The sequence below is a fragment of the Magnolia sinica genome, chromosome 10 (genome assembly GCF_029962835.1).
Source record: "Magnolia sinica isolate HGM2019 chromosome 10, MsV1, whole genome shotgun sequence".
Lineage (NCBI taxonomy): Eukaryota > Viridiplantae > Streptophyta > Magnoliopsida > Magnoliales > Magnoliaceae > Magnolia > Magnolia sinica.
This window is the reverse complement of record NC_080582.1, coordinates 78,461,828-78,470,494: the sequence shown is the minus strand read 5'-3', so window position 1 is coordinate 78,470,494 and position 8,667 is coordinate 78,461,828. Positions and strand designations below refer to the sequence as shown.

Sequence of the window (8,667 nt, the reverse complement as noted above, 5' to 3'; positions counted from 1 at the left end):
GGAAAACAAAACTCGGAAGACCCAGGCTGGGTATTGGGTGGATCAGTAACCGTGGGGCCCACCATGATATATTTGCCTTATATCACCGTCCATCCATTTCTCCGGGTCATTAGTGGCACAAAACAAAAAAAATAAAAATAAAAATTGCAGTGGATCTAAATCTCAAGTAGGCCACACCATAGGAAAAAGTTATGATTAATCATTAAAAACTTGTCGTCGGCCGCAAACTTTTAGATCATGGGTGTCTTTTCACATTATTAGTTGAACGGTGGATAAATATTTTGGTGGCCCTCAAGAAGTTTTTAAGGTTTCCTATGTTTGGTTCATTTAAGAAATGAGTCTAGTGAAAATTTATGCTCATACTTTAAAATGAATTGAAAAAATAATTTATCATTCAAAACTTTTTATAAGCTATAATAAATTTGTATAAGTTTATTTGTTTTTTTTTTTTTTTTTTCCATTCATTAAGTTTTATGCAAATATATAATTAGGTTATATTGCAAATAAACACCCAAACGTTAGGGCCTGCTTAGTCGAGGAATAAAATGATATTGAATTGTATTAAATAGAATTAACATCTGAGGAATCAAACGGTATTGAATTGTATTAGATGAAATTAACATCATCATTGTACAATGATTGCATGTCGGAAAATACCATGGTATTTTAGTCGTACAATCCCAAATAAAATTTTTACTACCGAAAAACACTAGATAAAGCAAAATCATGTTTAGTAGACCATGGAATTGTAATCAATGAACCAAATTCACAACGAATCTTGTTCACTTGTACACATATATCACCAGAATGTCGCATGTAAACGTGTATATAGATAGACAACATAAATGAATGCATGCATCAATGTGGTGCTCGCATGTGTAGGAAATCCCACCTGGGACCAAATGTAATTCCATCCCCTAATCCAACCTTTTTCACCTGGGCTTGTTTGATTTCAATACATGTAAATAATGGTAAATAAGTAATTATTATTTTTTCCCCTTTACATTTGTAAATGCGATAGTAATTTCACTTTAAAAATGAAAACAAAAGTGTTGACTTAAATATGTAGACCCCACCGTAATGTATATGATATATCCTCACCGTCCATTTATTTTATTAAAACATTTTGAAGCATCAACGAAAACATGAAGCAGATCCAACACTTAAATGACCTATACGAAAGGAAACAATGGCCTTAATTCGTCCACCATTGAAAGTTATTTTCATCACTAGGCCCACATTAAAGTTTTTTCATCATCTAACCCGTTCATAGGGTTACACAGACATGGATAAGGGGAAAACAAAAATCTCAGCTTGATCCAAGACTTTTAAAGGCCCCAAAAAGCTTTTAATGGTGAATGTTCGATTCTCATTTTTTTTTGTGGTGTGGTCCACTTCAGCTTTGGATATGCTTTATTTTTTTGCTCATGCCATAAATTCAGCTGGCATAACAAATGAGCAGCGTGGATAAATAACACACATCACGATAGGCCTCACAATAATGTTGTAAATTTTTCGATTGAAGTGTTAAAAAAGTAAGTTGTCACATCTACATTGAGAAAGATGTGGAATTAACTACATATATAATTATTACCTGTTTACATGGTAATTACACTTGAGCCGATAAATCAAACAGGCCTGAATGCCTTGCACGGGACTAAATGCAATTCTATCCCAGCTAATCCTATCTAATACCTGCACCGAACGCCCCCTCAGGGTTTTCGTTGAGAAGATTTATTTTAGTGGTAGAGCGTTCAATCACCACAACTTACTATAGTATGGTCCACCTAAGATTTATATTATACTTATTTGCTGGGATCATGCCCTAAAACGATACGAAAAAAACGCAAGGACGGCGTGGATATAGAACAAATCCAGAAAGGTGGCCCCCACGTTAAAGTGCCGCACCATCTCGGGTGAGGTCGGTGCCGCACACCTAATCCGCTCCCTCCGCACATCCATGAGAGAACGCGGAATCGACGCCCCTATCGTACTCCAAGAGCCATCCAAAACAATAAACGACGAGTTTAGAAAGTTATAAGAACCGAGTCTTCTTTCTTTCTCCCTCCCACCCACGGCTTCCGTACAACGAGGAGAAGAGAAGAGAAAATCCCTTTCATTTCTCTTCCTTTCTCTTGCATCTCTTTCTTCTCTTTCTATTCTTCAAAGGTGAGTTCGTAAAATCCTTAATATCTGTTTCTCCAATCTAAATAATTTCTCATGCATTTGTATTTTCTTTTTCTTTTGTTTTGGATTTTATGATTAGGATTATCGATTTTTGGATTGTTTGGAGGGAGGTGGGATTGCCTGTAACCTCAAGCACTGTGGGGCCCACCGTGATGTTTGTCTTATATCCGCTCCGTCCATCCGTTTGGCGAGCTTGTTTTAGTGCATGAATTCAAGAACGAAGGAGATCCGAAACTCGAGTGGGCCACACCATAGGAAACAGTGGAGTGGAGACGCCTACCGTTGAAACATTTCTTTGGCCCACCGTTATGTTTATATGCAATCCAATGTGTTTATTAGGTGATTCAACACCTGGATGAAGAGGAAACATGAGTACTGGCCTGATACAAAATTTCTGTGGGCCCCGAGAAGGTTTCAAGGGTGGATGTTCAATCCCCACCGTTTCTTGTGGTGTGGTCCACTTAAGTTTTGTGCCCATGTCCTAGAATGATGAAATGGATGGACAGAGTGGATGTAACACAAGCATCACGGTGGGCCCCACGGTGCTTGGGGTTGCAGGCAATCGGCTTCTTGTTTGGATTGCCCTCTCATCTTTTGTGGGATTTTTTTGGAATATCTTTTTCCAAATTCAGATTGATTTTCATGCTGCATTTGTTCTCTGATGACATCTTTAGCTTCTAAACGATCTCAGCATCTCACCAGAGCTGCTAGGTGGGGCCCACTTTGTAGTACATGCATTGGCCTCAAGGCTTCCAAATTGTTTTCGGACGATATGCCAAACCACGATCAGCCCCAAAAATGAGGCAGGCTGAATCGTCCAGTGGGTGGGCGGCGGTCTGTATTCGACCTACGCTTGTTGCCTGGCTGAGAGTGGGCCAGTCATGTCCAGTGGGACCCACTTGATTAGTGGCGCTGATCTTGAAACTGTGTACTGTGTTCGCATGTGGAATACAGATCACCTCTTCAAGCTCTGTTGCACAAATCTCTTTGGCATTTCCCAAAAAAAATTTTCCTTCTTTGCGTTGTGGCCAATTATGCCTAACCGAAGAAAGATTTCATTATTTATTGTTTTTTTATTTTTTATTTAATGCGAATACATTTGAAAAAGATTTTAAATTAATCAAGTGGAAATCTAACCTCAGTGCGTCATATGGATCTTCGAGGATGCCTCATTGGAATTGGACACATGGCATAATGGCACATGAGCCGGATGTTCATCGGATTCAACCCAACGTGGATAAACCACCATGGAGAAGAATGGTGCTGATTGGATGATCTTAACAGCCTAGTCAGTTAGCTATAAGTGAATGGTACAAATGAATATTGGCAACGGCCAATTCCACGGTCAGGATAATTTAACCCATGCAATTGGTGGGCAGTGGGCCATCCATGGAACAGGCCGATGAACGACTTGGATCATGGGCTGTTGTACCAACTACCCATTTTAAGTGCATTGTACTGAATGAGGAAATTGGTGTGGTGTGCTCGGTAACAGCTTTTTTCTCCATATGGTGTTTTACTTGTTCAATGCCTATAAGAGTGTGTTTGGATGCACAACTGAAATGGATTGAAAACATTCATTTTATTCAAAAGGAAATGACAAAGACTATTGATTTTTCCTGGTATACATCATGATAAATAGCACTCAAAATGCAGCTAATTCCCTTTCAAGTACTAATTGAAAGTAATGATATCACAATTTGGTGGGGGGGGGGGGGACGCTTCTTCTTCGTATGAGTACCAAGGGAGGTAACTACAATTAGTTATTTCCATTTCCCATTACATTATACTAATTATTGCATTTCGATTTGAATTTTGATAGTCTATCTGAATGCTCGCATAGAGCAATCTAGTATTTGTCCAGAGAAAGATGGATGATAAAATCACATGCTAAAGATGAAAGATTTACACCATGCCATGACAAATAGCTTAATTGTTTTGGCATTGGCTTGTGGACACCAGACCATCCATGAGCCAGTCCATGAGCTCCTAGCTGCACCAAACTCAGTGACCCAAACTTGAAGATGATTTTGCATTGCTGGTTTACAAAGCCCAAAAGCGTAGTCTAGATCATCTTATTGGACCTTTCTTGTTTTAGTGTCAAAAGATATGCATCTTCATACCCATTAAATTTTTTTCAAATCTGTGACTCGTGTCTGTTAGCATTGAATAGGCCTACTCCGATTAATCCCAATGACAGGAACTCGTGAATACAGTGTAAAAGCACTTCCCTACAAAGTGTTCTTCCCCAGTTGCTGCCCGATTCACAAATTGAACTGTTGTTAATTTGTTTTTTACTTGAAAATCAAAGTGGGTACTTCTAAATATCATTTTAAAGCAATTTGTTTGGTAGACTTTGAGTAAGAAGTTTTTGTTTTTTACTTGAAAATCAAAGTGGGTACTTCTAAATATCATTTTTAAGTAATTTGTTTGGTAAACTTTAAGTAAGAAGTTTTTGTTTTTTACTTGAAAATCAAAGTGGGTACTTCTAAATATCATTTTGAAGTAATTTGTTTGGTAAACTTTAAGTAAGAAGTTTTTGTTTTTTACTTGAAAATCAAAGTGGATACTTCTAAATATCATTTTTAAGTAATTTGTTTGGTAAACTTTAAGTAAGAAGTTTTTATGTTTTACTTGAAAATCAAAGTGGGTACCTCTAAATATCATTTTTAAGTAATTTGTTTGGTAAACTTTAAGTAAGAAGTTTTTGTTTTTTACTTGAAAATCAAAGTGGGCACTTCTAAATATCATTTTAAAGTAAATTGTTTGGTAAACTTTAAATAAGAAGTTTATAAAAGTAGTTCGTTATGGAGGATTGACATTAACCATGGTTAGAATGTAGGGCCGGGAACTATGAAAACTTTAGAGAAGAAAGCTATTTCCATTGACATCTACATTTCTGCTGTTTGAGAAAAAAAGGTACGAAAAAAGAAGTGGGTATGGAATTGATCTTCATTTCCAAGGTTTACCAAAATAAACATGGACATTGATTTCTTTCACAAAAACTTTTTAAATTTGAATTCATATGGTTATGAAGGTGTTCCATATTTGTTACAATATGGTTGTAAAGGCCGATACGTATAGATAATGGCCGTGACCGTTACGCGATACGGGGGTGAAATGGGGCAGTTGGTTTTTTGGGACCATAGCGGCTGTTACGACGCATAACGATTGTTACCCCGTAATGGTAAAAAAAATGGCTATTCTTTTTATATTTAAATCAAATTTCTCCTTAACAGATGTACCAAGATCATCAAAGCAGTCCATCAAGTGTGCCTCGCTTTATAGATTCCTGTCTCAGAAATCAGGTTGGTCCACTTATCTGGTGGACTGATGTGTACAAAACAAATGGACGGATGAGAAAAACTCGTTTTAACCACCTGTTTGTTCTGTATCCTGTGACCTAGCTGATAAGTGAGCTGCACTGTTTTTTGGAACAGGGAAGCTACACAGTGACAACCACCCGATGGGCGGCTTGAGTCTTACACAATGGTGCCAGCTTGGCATGTGCACTGGCATGCAGAGAGGCTGCGCAATACCTTCATGTGGTATCAGCAAACCTGGATACCATATACCTTTCTTGCTCTGAAAGCATTCACCATATTTCTGCTGATTAGGGGTTTTGTCCCTTACATTTAATTGGGTGCGGCTTTGGTGGATCCCCTGGATCCATTGAGGTGGGTGGATCTCTGACTGTGGGCCCCACTGTGATGTGTTTTCCTCACATTCACTCCGTCCATCTGATTTTACAGCTCATTTTAGGACATAATCCGAGAAATTAAGAAGATAAAAATCTCAGGTGGATCACACCACAGGAAACAGTGGTGATTGGCCATTAAAAAGCTTCTTGTGGGCCACAAAAGTTTCAGATCAAGATGATATTTGTGTGGTTGCTTCATCCAGGTCTTTGTGACCTTATCAACATGTTGAATAGCAAATAAACATTCCTGTGTCCCCAAGAAGTTTTTTAATGGTGGGTATTCAATAGCCACTTTTTCCTATGTTGTGGTCCACCCGAGATTTGGCTTTGCTTCATTTTCGGAATCATACCCTAAAATGATCTGGAAAAACATATGGACGGCGTGGATGTGAGGCTCAGACATCATGGTGGGCACCACAGTCAGGGATCCACCCACCTCGGATCCTGCCCCATTTCATGTTGCCTTTTTACCTCCAACAGGGCCAATCATATATGAAAAGATGCGTCGATCATGGTTCAGCAATCCACATCGCCAGTCTATTAGGCTCCACCATGGAAGCACCTTGAAAACTCTCCTTGATAGGAACATCACAACCTTTCAATTTGTGGGTTACAAATATACAGTCAAGAAAAAGAAATGCAGCAATAATTCGCATGGTGGGGCCCAATAGATCAATGGTCTGGCTTGCTGGAACTAAGGCTTGTACAAACTGAAAACCAAAGTTTATTGTGCATATAGATTTCTCCTGGTTTAGAGTCTACTCACTTCCAATTCACTACTAATGTATACAGGATTTCAGCTCGTCTGAACCGGAGACCTGGATAACCATGGTTCTAGACAGTTTATCATCCCTCAGAAAATCCCAAAACCCATTCGCTGCACTTTCGCCTTCATTCAGGAGATCACTCCACGGTGGTGATGAATTGGGTAGTTGGTCCACCATCTATCGGCGGCACCGATTTCTCATAAAGACGATGGTCCTCTTGGCTGTCCTATGCACTATTTACCTCTATTTTGCAGTCACCTTTGAGGCCAGCGAGTCAGAGTCGTGTTCCGGGTTGACAGGAACCGAAGAGGCATTGTGTCGGGTGAGACAGGCAAAGGACTCCATGACTGGAACAGGGAAATTGAAATTCTGTTAGCGGAAAAACGAAAATGATCTTTGACTAATAGGTGTTTGGGCTATATTCACAAGGTCTGGATGCCCCCCTTATTTTTCAATTCAATTATTCATACCAAAGAATGTTGTTGTAAATATCTATATATGTATCTTCAGGTTTTCTATGTTTACACTTCAAGATTGTATTGTAATTGTTTGAACTTAGGTGTTTGATTTCTCAAATTCCTCTATAAATGTATAAATGCAAGGAAATAAATCATTATTACTTTTTCCGAGTGTTTGCCAAGATACAAAGATCAGTGAGTTTTTTCTCCCCGAAAATTCATTGGGGCAGGGCTGACTTAAATTTGTGTGCCCCACCGTGATATATGTGACTTATACACACCGTCCATCTGTTTTACCCTAACATTTTAGGGCATGAGCCAAAAAATGAGATAGATCTGAAGCTCAATTGGACCACACCACAGGAAACTGGTCCTTGAAAGCTATTTCCCTCATTAGCCCCACATTGATGCTTGTTTGTTATCCAACATCTTCGTAAGAATACAGCGACATGGATAAGGAAAACACAAATATTAGCTTCATCCAAAACTTCTGGGCCCCGAGAAGTTTTCAACGGTAGGTATTCAAATCCTGCCGTTTGTTGTTGTGTGGTCCACTTGAGCTTTGGATTTGCCTCATTTTTTGGCTCATTCCGTAAAATGAGATTTCCCTAGAGATGGATGGCGTGGATAGGTCACATAAATCATTACGAAGAATGTGAGTGATTTGGGAGTCTGATGGCCATGGTTATGATGATAAGATTTTATTTTATTTATTTTTCTTTGTGAATTGTGTTTATGAGCATCGCACCGTGGGGTAAGATTGGTCAATGTGTTTATCAATGTAGAACTACTGATAAATTGTAGCGGTTGGCCCTCCTACCTGGTAGTTGACTAGCCTGAGTTTTTGATTGGATGATCTTAACGGTGGGATCCACCTAATAGATGGCTAGGATGTTGCACATGTGATGGGATGGCTGGTGTGCTTGTGAGGCAAGCCACCCTCTTTTGATTAAGGGAAACCATGAGAGATGGACCCCATACAGGCTTGTATTTCCCTCTGAAATATCGTGTTTGTAGGACATCTCAAGCCATGCAAAGTGTGCCAATGCCATGAAGACCATCTCCCTTAGCAGCGGGGCCGGTCTTATTTGGTGGGTCCCACATGTAGTAACATCCAATGATCAGCCGTCCATTTATTTTGATAATGTAGGCTACCTGATGAATATTGCAGCTAGGGGTGTACACGAACCGAGCTCGCTCGTGTTCGACTCCGTTCGAAGCTGAGTTCGAGCCAAGTCGAGCTGATTTTTTTGAGCTAAAAAATGAGTTTGAGCCGAGTTGGACCAGGCCCCAACTTGACTTGAATCGGATCGAACCAGCTCGAATTGAACTAGTTTGGTGACTCGGTTACTTTTGCCATTGATGTTGCTCACCAACTGTTTGATAAAATGACTCAACGAAATGTGGCCGGTGGCAAGGAAGGTTTGGCTGATGGCAAGGTGGCAAGGAAGGTATGTACATGAAACAAATACCTTTTTCTCTTTTTTTTTGTTTTTTGGTTATTTAGAAGGTGTACAAGAAAATACTTGTAAAACCATTGCCTCTATTTGTAAAA

The 8,667-nt window shown here is 39.3% G+C and overlaps 1 long non-coding RNA gene across 1 annotated transcript; it reads left to right on the top strand.

Annotated features, from left to right (window-relative positions):
• The first annotated feature begins 1,843 nt into the window (after positions 1 to 1,843).
• On the top strand, positions 1,844 to 7,273 carry LOC131217082 (uncharacterized). Its single transcript, XR_009157195.1, has 2 exons — positions 1,844 to 2,169; positions 6,680 to 7,273. It is a non-coding gene; the product is annotated as an uncharacterized LOC131217082 (long non-coding RNA).
• Positions 7,274 to 8,667: the final 1,394 nt, after the last annotated feature.